Source organism: Lissotriton vulgaris, chromosome 4_1, assembly GCF_964263255.1.
Source record: "Lissotriton vulgaris chromosome 4_1, aLisVul1.2, whole genome shotgun sequence".
Taxonomy (NCBI): domain Eukaryota; kingdom Metazoa; phylum Chordata; class Amphibia; order Caudata; family Salamandridae; genus Lissotriton; species Lissotriton vulgaris.
The window spans coordinates 1,125,123,230-1,125,150,039 of NC_141691.1; the positions used below are offsets into that span (position 1 = coordinate 1,125,123,230).

The 26,810-nt window shown below is 46.5% G+C and overlaps 1 protein-coding gene across 8 annotated transcripts in view; it reads left to right on the forward strand.

Moving 5' to 3' along the window:
- Positions 1 to 26,810, forward strand: part of PTPN3 (protein tyrosine phosphatase non-receptor type 3) — a 1,864,164-nt gene that overhangs the window by 263,031 nt on the left and 1,574,323 nt on the right. The window contains exon 1 of one of the 8 annotated variants that reach the window (XM_086965370.1): positions 3,545 to 3,607. The exons of the other annotated variants lie outside the window; for them this stretch is intronic. The gene's annotated coding sequence lies outside the window, so the exon portion shown is untranslated. Of the gene's footprint in view, positions 1 to 3,544; positions 3,608 to 26,810 lie in introns of those variants that run through there. 8 annotated transcript variants of the gene reach the window in all.

The window sequence follows — 26,810 nt, forward strand, 5'->3', positions numbered from 1 at the left end:
TCATTTTGGTCTTTCTTTTACAAGCATCTCTCTCAAGCTGCCTCCTGAAGGTAGTATTTTCCTGCTTGTGTGATTGTGCCATTTTCCCTCCTTTCTCCTGGACCGTCTTGGGCGGTCTGATGGCTAAGTATCACCTCTAAGTGAATTAATTTTCCAACAGGCATTACTAGAGGTTCACCTCCATCTCTCTTGCAAGGCATTTCGCCAGTAACTATGATTGAAACTTTGTGGGTCTCCAATCTGTTGCTCTTATTTTTCTCTGGGGTGAGGGTGAGGGCAGCCTTTGGCTCCGAGGAGATGATCTCTTCAGAAATCTGGGGTGATGGGGACTGGCCCTACTCCAACCTGCCCCCTCTTCACCCATGGGCTGCCAGTAAATTGTGCTCTATTTGGTGTCCCCTTTGATTCGGGGGCCCTTTGGGGTCTTGTAATCCCATCACCCCCTCCGACCCTAGTCTCACCACCTACTTATTGTTACTCTCAGGCCCCCCTATCAAGTCTTGGTGCTGCTGCAGCTGTGAGCTTTATCCCTGTTCTCTCTGTACTGGTACTTCATGCTGCCTCTGCCGCCTCATGGTTCGGCCCTGTCTGGGCTTTCAGCTTCATGCATTGGGGCCACCATGTTGTGGAAGGCTCAAACTCTAACCCCATGCTCCGACAAGTCCACCATTAACCGGCAAACGGGCACATTTTGCCAGTGCTGCACCGCTCCTCTGTCTTCATTATTTAGTAAGCAGGGCTCGAGTCGGGGTACCACGCGGGTGGACGGCATCCCCCCACTTATTTTCCAGGGGGGACGCCGTCCCACCTGCTTTTCAAAACGATATCCACCCTGCGCTAGGTTTGGTCCTTCAAAATGCGATAAAGAGCGCACAGCGCGCACTGACCAAATCAGCCTCGGACTGCTTGCTGATCACCACACCCCTGATGGGCAGAGACAATGATGTGCTCTGGAGTCAGCGGCGAGTGAGCCCCCCTCCAGACTGCGGAAGCAGAAACACAGAGGCTGCGCCGCTTTCAGCTTAAGGGGATTTCACGCTCAGCGAACAAGCATTCCGCAACTGAACAAACGTGAGGGAAAAACAGTGATCTGGCTCAATGTCAAAGACCATATAATCATCTCGGAATGCGAGCCGCAGGGGGGGGGGATCACCGGCAGCAAGGATTCCCTACGCTTGACCCCCCCCCCCCCCCCCCTCCCCCCCACCATTCTCCTAGTCTGATTCATGGGCCTCAGAAGACCAAGGTCGTCTGGAGTGTGAGAATGGCTCCCGGGGTCAGAGTTCCTCCAGGAGCTATGAGATCACTCACTGCAGCTGTGTTGGCGGCCCCGTGTTCACTCCACATGCGGCTGGCTGCAGCGGGCCACCGAAGCCCCCCCCGGGCCGTGCAATCTCAGGTTCTGCAACCCGGCACCTAGGGCTCTGCCTCAAATTTATCCCCCAGGGTCTACGCCTCACCATCGCTATGTTCCGGAACACTCCTGGGTGGCTGCGTTCCCCCTGGGCCGGGGACCAAGACCACCTGCTGTTCATCCACTGACTCGTAGGCGCGGACTCAAGCGCGGGTCCTCTGGAAGCCAGGGCTCGGCGGGCCCGTGCTCTTCCAAAGTGCTGTTCCTCGCTTGGGGCTCACCACCGCTCTGCAAACGGGGGATCCCAGCTTAGCTTGTGGGCTCTGCACCCCTCCCCCAACAGCTCGCCTCCCGCAGCGGCCTCCTCCAGCTCCACAGCTGCGGCCTCCCGAAGACTCTCCTGTCTCCTCGCAAGTCATCTGGCCCGATTTGGGGACATAGCGGAGGTATGATGTCTTGGCACCGCTCTTTGTTGCCTCCTACTCTATGGACTGCTGCTTTGGCGCCAGCAACATGCTTCTTTGACCTATGGACACCGGATCGGACACTACTGCCCCTGCTGCCTTGAAATTTTGCTCATGGACAGTACGGCTTAGGGCTATGACTTTGAAAGGGACTGCCCTCCTGGCTGTCTGGCTCTTTTCCCCCTCTTGTTACCCTCCGCGTTGGTGGACAGGGTGGGAGAGAGTATTCAAGGGCTTTGCTAGGGGCCAGGTGTTGTCATCTTAGGCTGTGTCTTTCTGCACTGAGTGTAAGGTGTGTGGGGAGAGGGAGGGGCACTGGTGTGTTTGCACAGGCCTAGCTGTGAGGCTACCTTGACCAGAGATTCCAACTTTGGAACTCGGGAACTATGTTGGAGTCCCGGCATTAGTTCAACATCCTGTGATTCTGGGCAAATCACTTTGAGCCTCATTTACGAGAAGTGGCGCATCGCTGCGTGAAAGCAGCGATGCACCACTTTTCAGTGCACCCTCCTTGCGACACCAATGATGCGTCATATTTACAATATGACGCATCATGTTGCAAGGAAGGACAGCTACGTCAGTATAACTGACGTATCCGTCAGTGCAAAAAGTGGCGCATTGCTGGAGTTGTCGGAAGCCTATTTAAATGTGGTGTTCTAGGTAGCGTAATACATTTTATAGTTTTGATAATCACTATTGTGGTTTCTAGCATGTGGTTTTGTTTGGGTTTTTTCAACGCACAAACTCTGCTTTTGTTCATGGTGCCATGTTTTAGTATGCCTCACTTACACCCCTTAATGGCTTGACTAATGTAGGTTTATGCCAAACTTCATCCATATTTGGGCTGTTAATTCCCCCACAAAGAGACCTTAAGTCACAGGCTTAAGTACTGAGCAGCTTCAATTGTTAAATCTTGCAGTAAGTGCAAATGCTAGATCTGCCTCACATGTGAGGTCATTTCCTGTTGTGATGTCACTTCCGTGTTGTGATGCCATTTCCTGCTGTGATGCCACTTCCTGCTGTGATGCCACTTCCTGCTGTAGTGTCACTCCCTGCCGTGATGTCACTTCCTGTGACGCCACCTAAATTGGAGAGTCCCCCCACTTATTTTTTTAGGATTTGAGCCCTGTTAGTAAGCAGATGTTTCATTACTTGCAGGATCTGTGCTGGTTTGAGAGGTCTTTGGCTGGAGTACTGCCTAAGTACATTACAACAGGCACTCCCCTAAGGCGCCGTCTTGCAACACTCCTAGCAATCATCTTTTTGAGTGCATGGATACTAAATGGGCTACAAGTTTCTTCTGAAGAGAAGATGTCTTAGCCCGTCTCTGGAGTGCTTTGGAGAGGATGCCATGACTACTGTGACCTATGTAGGCTGCAACGCGCAGCTTTACACTGGAAAAAGATAACGGTGCTGTCCTCCGATTTCCTTGAAAATAAGAAACGCTCAAAGCTGGCCCAAGTATTTATTACCATTTCTCATTTTCAAATAATTGAAAGCATATTTGTGATGCTGCGATGATAATTTCCAACCTTTGCTTTATTCCTTGCCACACACTTGCAGTGGTATTATTTACTCAGCCAGTTAGTTGTACTTTGACTTCAGACTTGAAACACCGACCAGGTAAACACTGACGTCAGAAGTGGGCGGGTCCTGGGAGCCAGCCACTGTGTGTAACGCAGCCCATCCCACCTCACAGAGTTCAGAAAAAACACCGCTTATTTTCACAAGTGGCTTCTACAGGGAGCGGCTTGTTCGGGCGTATGTCACAATGTCCGAGAAGCGCGCGGTGAGTAAAGAACGTGCTGCAGCTTGTTGTGGCATTGGAAGCATTTCATACCCATTCAATCTTCAATCTTGTTGTTGCCGCCGTCCAGACTCCATTGCTGCACCTTTGAGTATGCTGATAAAAGTATACCAAGATTGCATTCTAGACTTGCATTTTCAGCTTGGCACTGGCGTGCTTACCCCTACACACCTCGCGCTGGTTCCAGACAGGATGCAACATATAATTAGCAATAAGGCTTCGCAGGAGTTTTGTTTCCTCAAAGGCTTAGGAAAGTATTTAGTCTGACTTGCGTTGTGCAAGGATCGTATCATAGATGGCCGTCTCTGTCGTTTCAGACATGGAAGCATTGTTTGCAAAAAATGAACGATCTTGTTGGGCACCTGCGTTGTTCTGTCACCGGGGCTTTAAGTCGGGCGGATCCTGTTAGTACACAGGCCGGCTGTAATCAAAATATGACATTGAAACGGCCCCCCTGATTGGCCCTTTATTCCTGCCTTTCACTCACTAACAAGAGCAAAGCAAAAAAATGAAACGCACACACACGCAATGACGGACAGAGAAAGGTTTCGTGTGAAAAAAGAAAATGTGTACAGGCATTAACAATAGTAAATAAGAGTGGGCAGGTCCTGCTTTAACAGCCCGATCACTGTTCTGTGCAACAAAGTAACTCGATGCATTACTTCCAAGATTTCGGTTTAAATATGTGCGATATTTCAATGTTTGTAGTAGGTGGCTGTATGACGTGGGCCTAACTCATGTGTGACACTTTGAGTGATACTACATCACAAGCTATTGAACAAAAGCTGAGCAGGTCCATAGTTTTGAATTGAGCTATATGTAGTTCTGCGTTCACAATGATAGTAGCCAAATGAAAAATACCAGAATGCAATTGAATAATATGACCTGATGAACTACCTGTAGTTGTCAAAGGTGACATCAAAGCCTACTCGCACCTCATATACTCAAAACTCACCGTTTCAGACTTGCGCACAGAAAATGATCTTGTAGGGCAAGATTTATGCTTTTCTGACATCCAAATTGTTATAAAGGAACTTGTCAGATTGCTTCATAACTTAAAACACATAGGTATGTGTAGTTGCCCCACTCCACTTTGTCAGTAAGCTAGGACCAGGGGGACATCTTACATTATTCCCCTTCACTTTCTCTGACAAGATCTCGATATGCAGCAATTGCTGGATGTCTAATTAATGCTTGTGATCTGTCCTTCAGAATAATGTGATGTAATTTCCTTTCATACCTAATGGTGTGCCAGTGATCCTCTTCTACCTTGAAATGAGTACACAGGCTTAAGTACCCCTTCCACACTTGATTCTCAGAGGTAGCTGAGGTCCTACTATCAAGACTCCCGCGGGGGTGGGAGTTAGATACATGTCAGTGAACACAGCTCATTACTCAGGATTCAAACAGTCAGGGGCGGCAGGTGACATTTGAAAGTGGTGTGGCGTAAACTAATTTGCATATTGCACCGCAGGGATCGAGCGCAGCGAGCGAGCCCGAACCACCTTGCATCCATCCATACATCATTCATGCATCCACCCATCCTGCATCCATACATCATTCATTCATGCATCCACCCATCCATCCATCATGCATCCACCATGCATGCATCCATGCATCCATCCATACATCATTCATGCATCCACCCATCCACCCACCCATCCTGCATCCATACATCATTCATTCATTCATCCACCCACCCATCCACCCCCCATCCATCATGCATCCACCCATCATGCATGCAACCATGCATCCATCCATACATCATTCATGCATCCACCCATCCATCCACCAACCTACCCATCCTGCATCCATACATTATTCATTCATACATCATTCATTCATGCATCCACCCATCCATCATGCATCCACCCATCATGCATGCATCCATACATCATTCATGCATCCACCCATTCATCTACCCACCCATCCTTCATCCATACATCATTCATTCATCCACCCATTCTGCATCCATCATTCATGCATCCATCCATCATGCATGCATCCATCCATGCACGCATCCATCCATGCACCCATCCACCCACCCATCCACCCAACAATCATTAATGCACCCACCCTGCATCCATCCATCATTCATGTATTTTTATGACCATATAAAAATAAATGATGGACTCTAACAAGCCTTTAGGATCGATGTTAAAGGATGTGCCAGTTTACATATTACATCACCCCTACCTTTTTATGCTGGAAACCTTCTACCACCCATGCATTTGCCATCCTGTAAGCCCTAGGTATGTACTATACAAATTCTCATACAAACATACACCAACATGCATGCAATAATAAATGCATATATCATGCTATTCCGCCTCCACCGTTTGTTAACATTTTGAAATTTTATAACCTTAGTTCAAAGAGTACATTATATTTGTGGTGACAAAGTTGTTAACTCATTTTCTGGAAAATGTTTATAAAATGAAATCTGTTGAAAGCTGTTGTTGCAACTATCAAAATAGAAATTCTGAGAATGTTTACATTTCCAAAACCCCATGCCGTGAAATAAACGGGTGACCTGGAATAGACGCACACATTTCTGCAGCAGATGCTTTAACACACTGAACTATCTCAAGTCATTTGTGCAAGCTAGTTTACTGGAACACCGTATGCACTCAACCGCTAATACTTATGGGGATTCTTTCAAATATATTTTGCTGAATATTCCTGTTCTGTACCTCAAGCCTGAAATTTACACAACAACGCCCAAAAGAGTAAGACAGTTAGGTTTCCTAATTCCTAATCCTTGACCTTCACCCAATTAGCGAATTGCGCTTTCCCTCAGTGCGGACCTGCTGCATAGTTGTCTCGCGCCGGCGCCGCCTGTGCAAAATTGTGTCGTTTCGTAGTTTACACACTGTTCTGCAACAATCTATCTGAATCTGCACATGATTTTTGACATTATACAATCCAATCCCTTATTACCGCGAGCCACTGCCAGCCACTTTACTGTAATGACGAGTCACAAAAGCGAGTGAGTGAAGTGAGAGTCTCTTACCAATCCTGGCGCATGCAGCGCCAGGATTGGTTAGGGGGCACAGTTACTATCCGCCCTTTTTGACCACGAGGGCTGCGGCCCAGGCTGCTGTATAAACAGCACCCTTGTCCCACTCTTTTTGAGGAAGGTATAGTATGCGCAAGCTTGGGCTCGTGAGAGCCCAAAAATGCACATGCGCACTACTGCTGCAGCTGAGTGTGGACTGTCACTCAAGCTGCAGCAGCCCAGCCCCACCCCTAGCGCACTCCGATTGTGTCGGGTGTGTCCCGGTGGCCGCAGCGTTCTCAGCGAAGATGTCACGCACGTGAGAGAGGATCACTATTTAATAATGTTTGTGTGCTTAATATACTGACACTGCTTGAAGAGCGGTGCGTCCACGGGTGGGGCTACGCCCCTACGCCCCAATGGACGCACCGCACCTGCAAACAGTACGGACTCTAGATCCGTGTCCAGCCAAATACTTGCTTTTATTATAAAAAATAGTATTCTATTTCTAACCTACACAGGCAAAGTAATATGACAATTACATGCAATAGCATAATCCCCTTGATATCGGGGCTCTACTTGTTGTCAGGTAAATGCCTGTCTCACCTTTCTCATGTAACATCTGTGGGGATATTCCCCCCCCCCCCTCACTGGTGGCCACTTCAGGTAATACTCACTATTTAGGCAGTACTCAATATTTCCACTTTGGCTCTTCAGGATTTTAGTCAAAAGTGTCTATGGTGCCACTGCACCATCAGCAGTGAGTCCCCTGGATCCTAACTGGCCCAATTCACGTCTTACCTGTTCTCGCAGCACGGACGAGTTCAGCGGTGCAGAGGGTGCTTTCAACACGCACATGTGAGCACTGCTCACTTCAGAGAAGTTAGGCTATTTGCGGCGCAGACAGCAGCATCCGGCAGCACAGGCTCACTACTGAGCAGTGCTGCCAGAAGTCTCTCAGTTGTCAAAGCAGCTTCCAGCTAGTGAAGAAGCAGTAAGTTGGATTTTACCCCATGTGAGGTGGAGGTTGGAATCCTATTTTCAGCTCTCGACTGGAGACAGAAAGGGTACAACATCATCTGCAACAGTCCTCTGTGATGAGCCGGGTACAGTTCCCCCGCAGAGTCGGTACAGTCCACTGATCTTAGCCTCAGTCTGTCTTTCGGGCGGTGGCCCTTATCATGTGGTAACCCCTCCTGGCATACAGGTTTGCCACAGTGCGTGATGATATGGGCATAGACTCTTCCAACACAAGCATCTGACTCAGACAATAAGCAGTTTTGGCACTTCTCAAAATATTAACTTTACCTGTGGCCCCCTCTAACATATGGGGTCACCAAAGCATGGCGGTACAGGCTTAGCGAGACCCGCAGTTTGCTCAATGGTCAGCTCAGTCTATGGCGCCCCTTTCCTGGCCTACTAGGGTCGTCAAAAGCAATCCTGCACAGAGGCTACAACCCTATGTGTTCAGCCGAATCCTCACACTGAGAGTCCTCGCGGTAGGGCTTTCCAATGGACCTTGCTCCTTCAGTATACTTCTCTTCTTCGTAAGCCACATTGTTCTTGACAAGCAGTCCGGCACTGGTGCTCCAGGACAGGTGATCGTAGTTTCCCTGTAATATCCCCTTCACTTAGCAAGGAGTCTAACAGGCCTTTGTCCCCAGTCTTGGTCACAGGCAGAAGGCTTGCAGAGCTTCCCCTTCTCTGTCTTTAACCAGTATTAGTTTTTTGCAAACACACACACTGCTAGCACACACTTACTCCCTATGTGCGCACAGCACAATATTTCACCCTTCATATATTGTACTTCATGCAAGCACACAAACACCCAGCAAATGCTTTCATTGCGCATGCACTGTGCAGCACATCTTTAATGTCATGTATTCCTCACAGGCATACATAAACTCAGCGTATACATAATTCCACATGCACTACACAGTACTGTTCTTCCCCCTGTACTGTACCCTTCTAATGGAAAAAAATACAAACGAGCAGAGTCAGTACTCTGGCGCCATGACCCATTTCACAACTACATGTTGTAGGCCAAGTGTGAGTACAGCACACAGCAGCAGATATTTTAAAAAGTGAGTCAGCCTGTAGGCCTCACTTCAGTGAACATGGATAAAAATGTCCTGTTAACTACTACTGATTACTACATTGTATGCTGCCAGCACCATGCTTGTGTTGCTTTAACTCCTGGTGAAGGCAGTAAACTTGTACAACTATGAGGGAAGCACAATGAGGGGCCTTCCCGTTCCAACAAAACGGCAATCCTTGAGACAGACCTATGTCTTAGCACATGTGCGATTCTTGTTCGTATATGGAAAAGAAAAAAGTCAGCATTAGGGATCAAGAAAGCAGTACAGTTGGGCAATCAGAGCAGGGGTACACGTCTTCAACCATGCCGAAGACTTTTCCGTCCCTACATATGCATAGATGTTTTAAGTCTTCTAGGACTAGGGATTCGAGCCACTCCTGCTTCTCACTAGAGCTATGTCAGACTCTGAGACTCATGGTTGCCCTGGCACTGTGCAAGGCGTGTACCCTCTAAGTTAAAACAAGCATAGTGAGGCACCAGCGGTATAGACTAACTCTCTTCTCGGTGCCAACAAAAAAACGTTGTTGCCAAGAGGGGAGCAATTCAGTAATAATCACTCCACTGTATGCCAATGCCCACTCTTTTTAACAAAACTACACTCCAGGACATGCCATTCCACTCTAGTCCCCTTCGGTCTAAGACAGTCTACGACACACCATGCCACTAGACTCCATGCCACCACTAACCCCACTCCATGACACAACACACCACTCGACTCGATGCACCTTCACTCCACATCACTTATCTCACTCCACTCTACTCTACCCCGCTCCACTCTACACCAATCTATCCTGCTGCCTTCCAGTCTACCCCAGTCCACGCCCCTTCACTGCAATCTACCCAATCTACTCCACTCCAGTCTAGCCCACTCCACCTACTGGACCCCAAATTACCTCACTCTTCTCTACCCCAGTCTACTCCACTCTACCCATTTCCTCTCTAACACAATCTACCCCACTCCAGCCCACCTTACTCCACTCAAAGCCACTAACGTTTAGTGATGCTGTCCAGCAGCAACACCAGTGTACAACATGGCTAAACACATTGTCAAAGCCAATAGCTCTTGCATAGGCGATACCAGTTGGCGTTGCCAGTGCTTGTTTTCACGTTTCTTTTCATTATAAAAAGCACCGCCTCACTGGCAGCCCAGTGACCCAGATGAGGGCAAGGTGCAGATCAAGTGCAAATCAAAGCTCCTCTGCATCTTGTGTTTGACTCAGGTTTACATTGTATGACACTCACATACGTTTTGTTTTATTTGGGGACTGAAAAATATGACCTATGTGAGGTTTAGGCAAAACACATGATTTAGCCAAGGGTTATCGTTTGCTCTTCATATCAAATGCATGTCGTGTAAAAGCAAAGCGCGCTTTCTGGTGTGTGCTATCCACATTTATTGCTTTAAGTTAGGCAAATGACGTGAATCCTACACCCTGTAGTTCCATTTGCCTTATGTAACATTTTATATACACTGATTTACACATTTATGATTCATTGCCTCTGTCTGTATGCATGTGTATGTGTGTGTGTGTGATGTTAAGTGCTCCAACACTCTACACTGGTATGAGAAGCACTATAAAACATATGAAATACATGTGAGTAAGGGGCCACGCTGAGATTAGAAGCACCGTTGGAGGGCGATAGCGAGGGAATCATTGAAGAGCCCCAACAAACATTTTCCTATCCTGGTGCACTGTAAGGTCATTATTTGCTATGCTTTAAACTCCCCTTGCAGTAGTCAGGTTAGCTCGCCATGCACCCAGTGGTCGAAGTGCAGTAAAAAAAAGTATGGGAACTGTGATGCTGAGTGTAAGGGGACAGGGCAAGGGGTAAGTGAGTGTGGGCGTGGCTAGAAAAAAACCAAATATTCTCTACCTATGTTCAGTCTTTCACCTTCTAGTAACTACATATAAAATAACACAGCTTACATGACAATTAATATTTTAATCAGTGGGAAATACACTATCTTACAATATGAAACCTCTATTAGTTAATGCACTGCAGCAACTCCTGGTTGATACAATGGAGAATAGTGACTTGCATATGTTTAGCGCTACAGGGTCCCAGTCTGTAACAGAAAGCACTGTGAACATGCAAGACATTATTTCAAACTTGCATTACACACAGTATAAGATAGACAGAATGTGCATAAAGGTTTAAGATAAAACGTGTTTCCAAAATATAGATTTTGTGCAGGGTGTACATAGTGCATTTTTGTTATCTATTAAAAGCACACAATTCGCAGCTTAGAATGCAACTCCCTTACCATACACCTCAAAAAGAATAAATGTGTGTCATCTGGAAGCTATTTTTTATGGTTACTGTCTTTTAAAAAAAAAACACACCACATCTTAGCAGGTAGCTCCCTTACAGTACTTCTCAAAATGAATACATGTGTATCACCAGGAAGTTTAAAGGGATTCCATCAGTTAAAGCCAATACCGACTTCCAGGCCCCCTTTACATTTGCAGATTCATCATTTGGCACATTTACACTTCTTTCAGGTAATCAAGTCCCTGCCAAGAAGACTTGTTTTTCTGTCTTCCCCTCTCTCGGTTTCGCAGCTCAGGAGGCTACCCGAATGACACTTTGGCTGAATCATTTCAGCTCCCGGAATTAACCGTCCCGGGACAGCTGACATTTGACAAGGAGTAGGGGGAACTGTTTTCCTAAAATTAAAAAAGCAAGGGCACGCCGTGCCCCTCAGCTTCCCCCCACTTCTACCACTGCATGCACCGTAGGTGGGGCTGGACTGACCAAATTAGCCAGGGCTTCTTCGGGTTCCCAGTCTAGCCCTGCTTACCGCCGTTGCAGTGCGGAATTTCGACACCATGCCCAAAATTATTTTTGGCTCAGTTACAAGGGGGGTCAAACTGCTTCAAGGAGCATGTCGTTTGTAAATATTTTTACTCCTGACCCAAGTGAGGCGGATAATTCATGTGTTGTGATAAGATTGAGGGCTTGAGGACTTGTTAGTTGAACTGGCGCTGAAATAATGGTGACAAGAGAGTCTATTACGTCATGATTGCTTAAGTGCCCAGCTTTGTGGTAAAAATAAACCCCAGTCTGCGGCAAGTTATACTCTAGCATTGGTCTCCGAGGAGTGGGAGGGTTGGCTTCGTTCTACCCCCAGAGGCCCTTTGTGGGTAGAAGGCAGGTCAGGCAGGAATGTGGCGTGTTTCGGTTGCCATGGATTCCATGTTTGCATTGTGCACAGTACAAGACGATTTTCAGTATTATTGCTTGTACTGCAAAGTCTGGTTACTAAATTGGCGCATTTCATTGTATTGAACGTTGCGTATACTCTTATCTTACTAAACTATTTATCAAATGTGTTCTAGTTTTGATAGAAAGAGGTTGAGTTACAGCTTTGTGATATTTAACTTTGGTGGGGCCTAATTAGCAACTCAAATCTCCGGGAGCGACAGACTTTCACTTCTTTCTAGCCATTTGATGATAGATGTGATTATAATATTTGATTGCACCAAAATTCATCACACGAGCTGATTTGCATTTTCCCCAAAATTAATAGCAAGTCTTCTAAATTTTAATCGGAAGTTCTCTGCTCCCATCACGATTAAATTTACTGCTGAAATGAATATAATCACAGATCTAGTTGCAAGAAAATGTTGCCTCATTCTGCCTCGTACAGAATGCCCCTGCTGAAATAATTGGTAAATATAGCGCTTAAATATAGGATAGCCTCTCCTAGTCCCATAATCGAAACTAATGTCCAGACCTAGAATCTACACCTTTGTTGAAGGCCATGCAGGTTCCTGCCAAGTATATGTGGACCTTGGCTCCAGAGATGCAACCAAGATCCTAGGCTCGGATGCGGAGACAAACTCGTCTAGATCTTAGTAAATATTATGCCCCAAAATTGCCAAAGCTCAGACCCTAGTCTGTGAAAACACCCCTACGATGTGGTAGTCTGCTGGAGACTATGTTTGCATAGGAATCTGATGCTGTAAAAGGACATTCAGCATGTTTCCTGTGAGAAAGATCACGATGAGGAGGTGGGCCATTAGGCCCCTCTCACTACCTTGATGTTGCTATGTATTTCGACCTGCAATATGCTAGAGGCCTAGACACCAGATTTAGGTTCTCTACTAGGCCCCTTAGGATGAGAGCGCCTCGTTTGCTGTGGTAGTTCAGAGCAACAGAGGTGCTAGGATTAGTTGCCACTGTAGAGATTAAGGCAGATTTGCTCACAGAAATTTTACAGCCGGGTTTTTCAATTTATGAATGATTGCTGCCATTCAGTGAGGCGCTAATGGAGACTTTGATGGTGGCTGTGTCAAAGCCTTCCTCAGCGCTGCCAGTGTGCTGACCTAGGCGGGCCAACTTTACTGATCCTGTATACAAAACTGGAAAATCTAGTCATACAGGCTTCTACCAGTAAAATTAAAATTCATTCTATCCCAATGGATCTGCCTAATAGTAAATCAAAGCGCATTGATGCACTGGGAAAGAGTTTTCTCTTCTGCCATTCTGCCTCTGCAGTTCCTTAATGCTGTTTGCCTTTTGGGGCGCTACACAATCCCCTCTGGAGCTACATCTTGCCTGCTATTATAAAGGAATTTCAGAGGTTTCTCTGGAGACATGCAGGTGTCGGTCATGGTAATGCCCTTTGCTACCTCCAGGCTCTTTAGAGGAAAAGTAGACTTAGCCTTTCAAAGATTGCTATGCTGCAGCTCGCTCCTTAGGCTTGTCTTCTCCGGCCAGCCCGTTTCACAAGCAGCACTGGCAGTTCCAAAGCTGCTCCCAGGGCTTTTACTAGCGCCAACGGCAACCCTCCTTGTTTTTACAACAGACCACATACCCTTTCCCAGCTCTAGGGGACAAAGTGGAAGAGGTCTTGGCCATCAATAAGGCCAGCATCCTCCTACGTTATGTCACTTTCTGCAACTGCCACCAAGTTGCTCAGATTTCCCCCAAATGTGGTCTTAATGTCACATGTAAGGGGTACAATAAAAATGTTCTGCCACACATTGCCAATCCATCAAATAGGTGTATTCTGAGTGCAAAGTATGAGGTCTAGTGTGAGAAGTGTGGAGAAAAAGGCGAATGTGCTCACAGAAATCTTGCAGGTAGGTTGGGTCAATCTGCTTCAGGTTAAGCTTTCTGATGTACTTCTGTTTGTTCTATCTTTATTTCAGCACATCGTGCTGTGGGCACTGTTAAAGGTTACATATCAGCACTCTTGGCCATTCTGAGTTTGCCTGTTCAGCCCTCTTTGCTTAAGTCACCAGTTGGCATGCTTTATTTATATGGCTGACATGTATGTTTCCTACTGCCCCATTTCTTTTGCCTCAGTGAGATTTTAATTTTGTCCTTACGTTCCTAGAGTGCATGCCTCTTGACCTCATGCAGAGCTGCTCTATGCGAATGCTATCCCTTAAGATTGTGTTCTGCATAGTTATCACTTTGCATGCCTCAAGAGCGAGCTGCAGGTGCTGCCAGTGCAGCTGCTGTATACCATATTTTCCCAGAATAGGAGAGCCCTAAGTTTCTCTGTAGATCGGACGAAGGAACCGAGTCAATGGCCAACTCTTTATCGCATTTGTTGGCTCAATGAAGGGAAGGATATTTCAGAAACAGACCTTTTGAGCTAGATTGTCGTCTGTTTCAAGATGTGCTATGTCTTGGCCAAAAAGAACCTCCTGACTTTCTTCAGTCTGCTACGACGGCTTTTACTAATGGTGTTCTGGTACTGGACATCTGCCAGGCTGCTGCATCGACGTCTAGAGACTTTTAGCTGCAGATTCCTTACCTTTAAATTTTCCAGACATCAGGCTGGATCCGGAAACTTTTGTAGAGCAATACCCTTTGTGTGCGACGTTGGGTGGCTCCATTATGCTCCTTGTGACGTAGTTGGCGTTGGTACCGTCAGTTATGACGTCGCAGTGCCTATATAGGTGCCACCAAGGCACATGGACGTCAGTTCTTTTCTTTCCAGTTGAGCATCAATCGGGGAAGAGCTAACCCTATGCTGCTTTTTGGCAAGCTTTTTTCTCGACTTTTGTTGATATTTTTGTACAACTTCTTGTGCAAGGGATGACCGGTTTTAAACAATGCGAGACTTGTTCCTGCATGATGTTGGTTACTGATCCCCTCTGTATATTTCTGTGGTGTCTTGAACGCGACCATGGTTCGAATTGTTGTTCAGACTGTCGCACGATGGCCCGAAGACCTTGAAGTCTCCGCAGCCCGGCAGTCGACACTGTTAAGCGAGACTCCGAGGAGGTCGCGGGACCACTCACGGAGCCCTAAGTCCTCTTCCTCCCATTCGAGGTCATCTGGACACTCCGTGGAGAGGCAAAAGAAGAAGAAGAAGAAGAAGTCCAAGTGGACTTCGACTTCACCTCAACTGGCGTCCGTCATCGAGAGAGGTAAGGAGCACAGACGCTCTAGGCACTGTTCTGCGTAGCCGGAGCCTGAGTCTACTTCGCGCCTCCCGCCTTTCCCGGAGCGACTCCTGCTTAAATTAAAGAGTTTTACGAGGCCATACGCCGCATATTTGAGTGGAACAACCCTGTTGGTGAGCCCTTGGGTATTAACAACTTGGGCCCTGCAGGGTCAGATGGAACCCCATTGGGATCTACCCCGCCGGCTTGAGCCTCAGCGCTGGTGAGGCCTCAGGGATCCGATTCCAGGACTGGGTCTGTGCTGGTTGAGCCAACACGACCTCCCCCGGCATCAAACCCGAAGTCGGTGCCTGCGAAGTCGCAGATGCCTGTCGGTGGCGCGAGTCCCATCCTCATCCCTGATGACACAGAGCTGGAACTGGGTCAAGCGACGCCGTTTCCAACGTCAACTGAACCCAGGGGTTCTATGTTGTCGCCTGAGCACTTTGTGGGCGTGTTGGGATCAGGAGTGGAATGAGAGTAGTCTGGAGACCCAATAGAGAACCAGGATGTCTCTGAGGAGACTATGTACTGGTATGGAGAACTTGGAGAAGCTAGTGGTCTGGACACTTCCCCTGACATGCTTTCTTCCGCCTACAGTGGCTACAGAGGAGGGGGTGTCATGCCATGGTGGTTGAGAGGGCAGCTGAGGTCCTTGCACTGGAGCTGCCCTCAGTGCAGGTCAGGACTAAACTCCTGACCAAAGTGCTTCAACCTGGGCTTCCACCTCTGAACCACTGTTGCCCTTTAATGAGGCACTTACGGACATCCTTCTAGGAACATGGTCCAAGCCTAGCACAGGGGCTCCTGTGAAAAGGACGATTGCACGCCGCCATCGCCAAGCTCCGGGCGACCCAAAATTCCTCAGCCAACACCCCACCCCAGAAAGTTTGGTGGTACAGGCCTCTACTTCCCAGGGTGCATTTCCTTCCGCTACTCCGGTTAGGTAATCCAAGAGACTGGACTCATTTGGGAAGAAGATGTTTTCTTCCTCCAGTCTGGCATTGGGGTAGGTGAATACCACATGCATGTTGGGCCATTTCTCCTACTCTCTTTGGGAGACGGTTCTGCAGGTGCTGCCAAAAGTCCCAGAGGAGGCCCGGGCTGTGTTCTTCCAAGCTGTGAAGGACGTGAGAGATGCAACAAAATTCCCCGTACGGTGTGCTTTGGATACAACTGATTCGCTGGGCAGGTCAATTTCAACAATGGTGGCCTTGAGGCCCCAGGCCTGGCTCCGTTCAACTGGCTTCCTGGGGGATGTCCAAGCCAATTTGATGGACATACCCTTTGATGGAACCCACCTTTTTGGGGAAAAGGCAGTCGGCCCATGTCAGGTTCAAGGACTCTCGAGCTATGGCCAGATCCTTGGGCCTCTCCTTCACTCCTCGTGGCCATCTTCCTTTCGCCCTTTTTGTGGCAACAGAAGGGGTTTCCAGCTGCGTCAGCACTATCTTAGCCACTGTCCCGCTCAGACTACCCAAGCCGTATGTGAACGTGGTACATTCCGTTCTCCGAATGGAGGTCAGAAGTCATCTGCCATACCGCCCCCAGCAGCTGCAGCCTCCAAGCACTCCTAGGCTGATTCTGCAGGACCACACTAATCCAGTGGGTGGTAGAATTCGTCAACATCTCCCCTGCTGGAGATCTATAACAACAGACAAGTGGGTCTTGCAGAGCGTCCAGAAGGGCTATTCTCTTCCATTACTTTCTTTTCCTCCTCCTATTCCGCCAACTCAGGAACAGCTGACGGTGGATCATTTGAAGTTGCTCCAAGAGGCAGTTACAGCTCTTTTGGCCAAGGGAGCTGTAGAAAGGGTCCCAGCTTCAGAAGTAGGCGGTGGCTGTTAGTCCCGCTACTTTCTGATTCTGATGAAGAACAAGGGGCTTCGGCCTATTTTAGATATTCGGACCGTCGATCTCTTCTTTAAAAAGGAAAAATTCAAAATGCTCACATTGGCTCAGGTCTTGTCTGCCCTAGACCAAGGAGACTAGATGGTGGCGTTGGACCTGCAGGATGCATATTTTCACATTCCCATCCAGGGCTCGACAAATCCACTCGCCCGCTCACATTTGCGAGGGAGAATGGATGAGGACGAGTTATTTTTAGGTCCTACTCGAAGACAAACTAACTTAACTTTTGTCCTCTGTCTTTGAAAACGGAGCAAAAGTGACAAGATGACAAGATAACAAGATTTAAAGGCATTTTTATTGCTCACAAAGGGACTGAACAATAAAGATGCCTTTAAATCTTGTTAACTTGTCACTTTTGCTCCGTTTTCAGAGACAGAGGTCAAGTAGGTTGCAGTTGGGTCGAGAGGATTTTCCAAGTTACTAGACCTGCTGGACTAGTACAATTTTTCAGATTTGTTGAGCCCGGCATCCTGCCGGGCCACAGGCGTTACCTGCGGTTCAAGGTAGGCCACGAGTACTTTCAGTTTACCGTGCTCCCCTTCGGTCTTAGCAGGGTCCCTCGGGGGTTTACCAAGGTGATGGCGATGGTTGCAGCTTATTTGCGCAGGTTACAGGTTTCAGTCTTCCCTTACTTAGACAACTGGCTGTTGAAGTCTTCCTCGCCCCAGGCAGTCATCTCCCACCTTCAGACTACGGCAGACCTCCTGCATTCACTGGGGTTTTCTATGAACATGCCGAAGTCATACCTGACTCCTTCTCAGACGCTTCCTTTCATCAGAGCTGTTCTGGACACAGTGCAGTTTCTGGCTTATCCTCCAGAGCAGCGAGTCCAGGATCTTCAGGTTATGATTCTGATATTTCAGCCTTTATCCTGGATTTCAATGAGGTTGACTCTAAAGCTGTTGGGTCTCATGGCCTCCTGCATCCTGCTGGTAAGACATGCCAGGCGGCGTATGCGGGCTCTGCAGTGGGACTTGAAGTTCCAATGGGCACAGCATCGGGGAAATCTCACCGACGTGGTTCAGATCTCAGAAGGAACTGCGAAGGATCTGCAGTGGTGGTTAACGAACAGCTATTGGTTCAACGACTGACCTCTCTCCCTTCCCCAACCAGATTTCACAGTTGTGACGGATGCGTCACTTCCTGGATTGGGCGGCCACATGGGAGAGGCGGAGATCAGGGGTCTCTGGTCTACGGCGGAGACAGGGCTTCACATAAATTTGTTGGAGCTCTGAGCGATTCGGTTGGCATTGAAACCATTTCTTCCCTCTGTCAAGGGTAAGTTAGTGCAGGTGTTCACGGACAACACCACCACCATGTGGTACTGCAACAAGCAGGGCGGGGTGGGGTTGGGTTGTGGACCCTTTGTCAAGAGGCCCTACTTCTCTGGGCATGGCTGGAACAGCAGGGCATAACCCTGGTGGTTCAACACGTGGCAGGTTCTCTGAAAGCCAGGGCGGATGATCTCAGCAGTCGATGCCTTCAGGATCACAAATGGCGTCTCCAGTTGGAGGTGACGCAAGGTCTCTTTAAGCAGTGAGGAGAACCCTGGTTAGATTTGTTCTCCTCTGTAGAGAAGGCGCAAAGTCAGCGGTACCGCGCGGTGGAGTTTTCAAGGTGGCTATCGCTCCGTGACGCATCTCGTCGTTAGTGGCGCTCCGGCCTGGTGTACACCTTTCCGCCTGAAGATCAGGAGCGACCGGGCCCAAGTCAATCTTGTGGCGCTGGACTGGGCAAGGAGAGTCTAATATCCAGAGCCTCTGAGCATGAGAGTCGAACCTCTGATCAGTCTGCCCCTTCGGGAGGATCTTCTGTCGCAGCAGCAGGGGAGGGTTCTCCACCCGAACCTGCCAACTCTGCGCCTCCATGCGTGGAGATTGAGCAGCAGCAGTGGATGGCTTTTGAACTTCCTCCCAAAGTCTGTAATGTTATTCTGGCAGCCAGGCGGCCCTCCACTAAGTAGGCATACACCTGCTGTTGGCAGAAATGTTTATTTTACTGTACAGAAAGGTCCATTGACCCTCTTTCTGCTCCTCTTTCTACTGTCCTTTTATTCAGTTCAGTTCAGTTCATTTCAACTTTATTTCGGCTAATATAGCCATAAAAGCAGGAAGTACAGACAAGAAAAGACAACAAAGAATTTAAAAAATGCCTTTGACAACAATTGATCACATAACACAATACAATTAATATATTGGGACAGAGTAACAATGAATTCTGTGCAATTAATTATGCATATTCCTTAAAATCTAATTAAAACCGTAAAAAAGGTTAATTCATTTTAACCCTGGCTCAGCAGGGCACTGCCTTGGAAACTCTCAAGGGTTACCTTTCTGCTCGGTCTGCTTTTTGTGTGGCTGCCAGACCAACCTTTTCTCTTTAAATCTCCTATTGTAAATAGATTTCTGAAAGGGCTGGCTCACTTATTTCCACCCATGTCCTTTATTATCGCACAATGGGAGCTTAATTTGTCCATCACTTAACTGATGTGCGCTCCTTTTGAGCTTTTGCACAATTGTCCCCTCCGCTGTTGACCATCAAAACAGCCTTCTTAGTGGCGATTACATCGGCCCGGAAGGTGAGTGAATTGCAGACATTATCCAGCTCGCCTCCTTATTTTATGTCCTTTCCGGACAAATTGATGCTTTGCATCAGGACATCATTTTTACCAAAGGTTGTGAGCCCATTTCATCTTGGCCAATTCATTACTTTGCCCACCTTCTTTGCTCCCCCACATCCCTCTAAGGAAGAGGAGCATCTCCAATGACTGGACCCAGAAAGAGCGTGGTCGTTTTACCTTGACCCCACAAAAGAGTTTCAGTTAGATTACCAACTCTTTGTGGGGTATGTGGGAGAAAAGAAGGGAAAGGCAGTGCAGAAAAGAACCATCTCTCGCGGGGTTGTTCTCTGCATTAAAATCTGTTAAGTCCTGGCAAAAAAGCAGCCTCCTGAGGGATTAATGGCCCACTCCACCAGGAGAAAGGCTGTGATTTACGGCCTCTGCTCGGGGTGTCCCAGTCCAAGACATCTGTCAGGCAGCGACATGGGCATCATTGCTCATGTTCACAAAACATTATTGCCTTGATGGTCAGGTGCGCAGGGATGGGCCCTTTGCCTGTTCAGTCCTGAAAGACTACTTAGTCCAGGTCATGAGTCTGCAACCCACCGCCGGGATGGTATGGCTCGGGTAGCCGATTCAAAGGTAAGGAATCTGCAGCTAGAAGTCTTTATCAGATGAACAAGTTATTTACCTTCGGGAGAGCATTATCTGGTGGAGACTCTATCTAGCTGCAGATTCCTTACAGCCCCACCCGTGCCTCTCCGCTTTGCGGACAGATGTGGTAGGACTAGGATTGTTTCCTATTTGAGGGCTCTAGTTTTGCACATGATTACGTCAGTTTCTTCGTGGCTCTGCACTGCTGGTGTGGAAAAAACGAAAAGTACTGATGTCCGCACGCCTGGGTGGCGCCTATATAGGCACTGTGACATCATAACTGTAGCTACCGACACCAACGACGTCACTCTGAGCCGAAAGGAGCCGCTCGATGTTGGGTGCTAGGGGTATTGCTCTGCAAAGTTTCCGGATCAAGCCTGACGCCTGGAAAATTCAAAGGTAAGGAATCTACAGCTAGATAGTCTCTACCAGAAAATGCATTACCAATGTTACGTAATTTTTTCATTCAAGATAAAATACCCTCTCTGATCTCTGACTACATATTTACCTGCTGCTCTTTGTTTGAGTGTGCTGTTTTTTTTTTGGTTTTGTTTTGTGAAACTGCCTTCAGCATGCATAGGTGGTATACAACATCATTACTTCTGGAGGTGGAACAAATCTGCTTCCGGGATCCAAGTGCACCATCTGTTGGCGTACTGGAGCGAGTGCGGAAAAAACTGCTAGATCTTGTCTGGCGCCTGCAGGAATTCAAAAGGCGAGAAGTCTGTGGTTGTTTGTTGTTAGGTTGAGTATCCACCACAAAGAGTGTTATATAAAGGCAGTAACATTTTCTTTGTACTAGTTACATATTTATATCTTGGTCCTTCACAAAGTTATTGAAAGCTTGTTGGGTAGTGCAGCATTATTTTACATGTAGTAACAATGTGAAATTGTATAAAAACCATTGCTATAATGTATTTTTTGAGAACCAAAAATTAGCATTGCGAAAAATGTTAACAAATGTTGACAGAGTCCGCTGAAGATGGCCCTTGGTAGTGCCCAATGTGTGCTGTGAGTAGGACATGGCCTTTGGACAGGCTCTGTAACTAGCTCTGGTATTCTGTGCACAGGACCTTGTAAAAATAGATAGGAAAGGCTGCTTCATTCACCAACTTGCCATGGCTAGCTCATAGCCATTAATTCCCGTTAGAAGGTTGAGCTTAGGTTTTTTAACATACAGATGTACAGGCAATTGTGTCGTCTAGAAACAAATCCGATAATTTGACTTTCTGCAAACGATATGAAAATCATCAAATATTTGCAGCGCCAATGGTGATACGATAGTTGATGTTAACAGTGATGGTGCCAAAGATTTATGATGTCCTCTCTCACATTCAGTAGTGGCTGCTTCCGTGAAGCAGCAGTGGGGTGGTGACGGGGGGGTAAGAGGGCTTTAAAAGACAAAAAAAAACTTGACGGCCGCCTCCTCTCCTCCGTCCTCTTCCTGGCTTCTGTGTGACACCCTGGCTCCCCTAAGCCAATCACAATGCTGCAATGCAGCGTGCTGATGGGTCTGAGCGCCATGGTTCGGCGCTTAGACAGGGAATGAGAGCCCGGGCATGTTCTCCATCCAGGCTGAAATGCAGCCTGGGTGGAGAGCATGCAAAGTCCACTTGACTGTTTGGCCGGCTCAAGACTGCTGGTCAAAAGGTCATGGGCACTCTGAGAGTGCCACCACTCCTCAACTGCGCTGCTTAGCCTCACCCCACAATAGTACCTCAGCACAGAAAATTAAAATGATTATAACCTCCGGCTACTGTTATTTCATTTTTTGCTTTTTAACAGTGCTGAAAGGCAGTGGGGCGACGCCCCTCCGCCTTAGCGGAGGAGAAACACCTGCTCACATCAAGTGCATCACAATAACTAATACTGCTAGCACTCGTCTCAAGTGCGTCTATAGAGCCTTAGATGTACAGAAAAGTACTCTGAAGCAGACCTTTAACCCCTTCCATGCTCATGATGAGCTCAGCTCGTCATGAGGAACAGTGGAGCTGTGCTTATGACGAGCTGAGCTCGTCATGAACAATGGTAAATCATGGGTTGCAGCCCAAGAGGGCAAAAGTCAAAGCAGCCAAGGTGTTCAAAAATGAGTAAGAAGGGGTCTTGCCTGCACATCTTATGATACCAAGAGCTGCAAGAAATAGCACATGAAGAAGTATGCATATATATTAAACTACTTCACTAGATGTATATGTCTAAAATAAACGGGACCTACCCTGTTTACCTGTGCAAATTTAAACAACGACACAAACCTAACAACTGGGGTCTTATGTAATCGAATTTGGTTATTTGATTCCCTATTTTCTGTACTTTCTTGCCTATAAAATCATGTTAATCATCTAGAAGTATGTAGATGGGCTTGCTATGAAATTCCTGTTTTTTAACAACTGTTTCACTGCTCAATTTTATTTTCCAGCTGTCATTATAGCTAGGTTCGCTTCAGATTACTTATTGAAATAAATTATTCTAATTCATAGTTGTCTTCTGTTGTTAATGGTGTTTGTCGGGCAATATATGTGAGCATGGAGCCGGATAAATTCCTCACAACCTGTAGGTGAGGTGGTGTTTCACCAACGGTTCACTCCAGAACTAGGTGCCCAGTGGCAGGAGATGGAATTGAGGAGGAAGCACAAAAAACAAAATCCGTATAAGGTCATAAAACATTATTCTTAGATGACAAAGCCCAGAGAACTCAGACAGGATCACAGGAAAAAACAAAGATACTCTTGGAGGGTGAAAGCCTATCGAACAACTCACCTTCTATTGCCGTTATGCCGCTGCTGTTGGACACTGAAAGTGTTTTACACAGTCTAACCACCTTGCTGGAATGGGAAGAACAGAGTTATCAGCATAGTAGATGCCACTCCCTTTGCTCAAGAAAGATGCCTAATGGACAGCTAAAGAAGGGCAAGCTCCACCAATATACTCTGCAGTGTGGGTCACCACAATCAACTTGATTAAACTGTGGACAGAAGGGGTTTGGGAGCACACTGCCTCACATCCCAGCACAGCTCCCCCCTTTGCATCCTGGTAAATGCAGTACAAAATTAGTGCTTACTTGAAATTTAGCTGTAGGTTTTCACCAAAGTTGCAGCAGACATTGCTGTATATCTCTAGACATGTGTTTCTGGGTTCAGCCCTTCTTCAGTAGAGAGCAGCAGCAGTAGTAGAAAGAAAAAAGAAAATTCATCTGGGGTTGCTGGAAATGCTGCCACATTCCTCTCAGGTCACAGTACCACTCACAGGCACACAGGACCACAGGTGCATCTCCAAAGCTCAACAGCTTGCTGGCTCAAGGGAGCCTTTTGAACAGAAGGGAAGTTGAGAGCACACTGCCTCACATCCCAGCACAGTTCGCCCCTGTGCATCCTGGTAAATGCAGTACAAAATTAGTGCTCACTAAATGTAGCTGTAGTTTTTCACCAAAGTTGGTGTAGACATTGCTGTATATCTCTAGACATGTGTTTCTGGGTTCAGCCCTTCTTCAGTAGAGAGCAGCAGTAGTAGAAAGCAAAAGAAAAGTAATCTGGGGTTGCTGGAAATGCTGTAAAATTCCTCTCAGGTCACAGTACCACCCACTGGCACACAAGTGTATCTCCAAAGCTCGTCAACCTGCTGGCTCAAGGGAGCCTTTTGAACAGAAAGGGGGTTGTGAGCACACTGCCTCGCATCCCAGCACAGTTCGCCCCTTTCTGTTTGAAAAGGCTCCCTTGAGCCATTGAGCTGACGTGCTTGTGGAGATGACCTGTGCGCCTGTGAGAGGTACTGAGACCTGAAAAAATTTGGCAGTCTACTCCGCAACCCCAGATTAAATTCGTTTTTATCTCTACTGATAACGGATGATATCTAGAAACAGGTGTCTAGAGATTTACAGCACTAACCTGCACCAACTTTGGTGGAATACTCCAGTAAATATTCAAGTAAGCATGTACCAGGAACTGCATTTACTGTAATGCTAAGGGGCGAACTGTGTTGGGAGGTGAACCAGTGGGCTCCCACCCTTTTCTGTATGATTAAACTGTGTGCTGCCTTGGTCTCCTTACTCAACTTCTTATGCGGGCCCCAGCTAATTAAAGTCCACCATAGCAGCAGCTCTGACATCAGCCCTAATGTTTCAAACATACAAGGGAAACCAAGTATATATTGGTGGCCAAAGGGGTAGTTTTTGCTATAAAGAACAAGGTTTCCTAAACACCAGATACGAAAAGTAATACTCTGGGAGCAAAAATAATTCCCAGGAAATATCCAATCACTTGTTAAAAAAACGGGTTATTATTATATGAGAGTAAAATTGGGTTGTAGGAGTTGGTACCCCTATGGGGCACATCTGAACAAGTATCAAAGGAACACATAGGCAATTAAAGTCTGTGACAAAAAGAATTACATAAGATCAAAGTCGCACTCATGCCAAACACAACACTACTGCACCCAAGAATCAATTTTGCATAATCAAACTGGTCAGACATGTTCAGAACATGCCGGGAAAACAAGTTGTACTGGCTCGTATTGTCCGAATGGTGTGGCATGAAGGAGCTATTTCTCGGCACCTCATGCGGACACTACGAGCCTGCACACCTTGTTTTCCCTGCATGTTTGGACTACTTTGGGATAGCTTAACTACCAATGTAACATTGCAAACGCACTTTGTTTTACCCCCTACCATAATATTAACCTTCAACACTAATCTCATACGGCTTGGAAAATGTTTTTCATTTTTATTTATGTTAAAGATTGCGTCATTTTCAAAAAATGCTAGACAGGCCTAACATTGAAATTAACATTAATATTGCATTATAATGTAAGCTTTTAGGCACTAGAAATATGTTAATGACTTGTTCTATGAGAATTTTGTTTACCACTAATTTCAGTTGTTAGGCTGTGTAATTGTAGCTTGTGAGTAGAAATGAACCCTGTGAGTTTGTCACAAACGTAGAAAACACTGAGTATAGCAGTGATGTCAGAGGGTACTGCAGTAGTACCTTTGCTGTGCAAGGGGCGTGTTATTCATAGACTTTTTTTGCTATTGATCAGAAAATACAATCTTATCCTGCTTGTATTTCCAATCATATACAAAAAAGTGTGAAGCTAATCTGTATGAATATTTTTAGACTTGTTCAGGAAGGGAGGAGCGCAAAGATCATTTAGACTAAATTTGATGACGTTGTCTTCACTGAATAAGGAAGCAAATTCCAGGGAGAAGTACTTGCACAGTGGAATGATCAGTCACCATATTGTTTGTCTTGCATTGTGAACAACAACACAGTTTTGGGCAGCCAGCCAACTTGAGGATCCGGCCAGGTGATAAGGCAGGATAATGAGATAGTAAGGGCCAGTGAATCAGGTGCAGGGCCTGGGTGTTGTCACAAGTACTCTTGGAGTTTTGCCAAGATTTTGTAGGGGAGGCTTTGTATAGTATATGTCCAAATGTTCCACCCTTATCCCTCCCTTATCCTACACTTCCTAGTACAGTATGCTACATTTCACATACAAAAAGTTACACTCACACTTAACCTTGAGTAAATGCACCAGATAGCCAAGCATTACCGCTCAGATGACACTACTTACCATTGCATTCCACAAACCTTTCCTGCAAAGGATTGATGAAAGACGCCCTGATCATACACTCGAAGCTGCTTAAGTAGATTCAGAAAATAGCCAAAGGCACATGCTTTCACTAACTTCCTAACGCATACAACAAACATAAATCTGTTGGACTTTGGTAGGTATACTAAACAAAATGCTAGGTATACAACCTTGGTAAAGCCCCATAGCCTCACCGGTCAAACCCACAAAGTCGAACAGTCTTGACTAACAAGGACACATTATTCCACATTTACCGACAGCATGTTCCCACAAACCTATTCAACCTTTTGGTTGTATGGAAAACTTTTTAAACACTTACAAAATCATCCACCACTAATAAAACACCAGAGTGACATACTAAAGCTAGATTGTGCTCTTAAAAAAATTACAAATAAAATATGAAGAGTTTCACTCTCACTTCTAGAGATCTACGGGTATCGCTACATGTAATTGTCGTTCTCACTGTACATTAGCCGTGCAGCTTAAGCTTTCACTTTATTTGTCACAGTTGGGGTGATCCAATATATGCTTACTCAGCAAGAGCACCTTCACAATTTACATAACTTATTATCAGCCTATTCTACCTATGTATTTCTGTAAGTGAGCATGAATAGAAGACGTGTGCAGTTGTCTGAATAGAACATCTGTAAAGGAAGCAGTCCTATCTCTTCCAAATAATCGGCCCTTCACCAGGAGTTTATGGTGGGATATACCATCTAGTAGTAAAAGATATCATAAAAATGTGGAGGTGAGCCACGGTATGTTGAAAACGTAGATTATTATATTAATATAGCAATAACCAAAGGTTGAATCAAGAAATGTGGTCTTCAAAGGAAGGGAAAGTGATACAGACAATACTGAACAATTTAACTTATGTGTACTTTCTGTCAAAAGACTCACGTATGAAACTTTTATTTTCAAAAGCCCAACAGATTGTATCTTGAATCCATGGACAAGGTTTACCAAAGTTCACC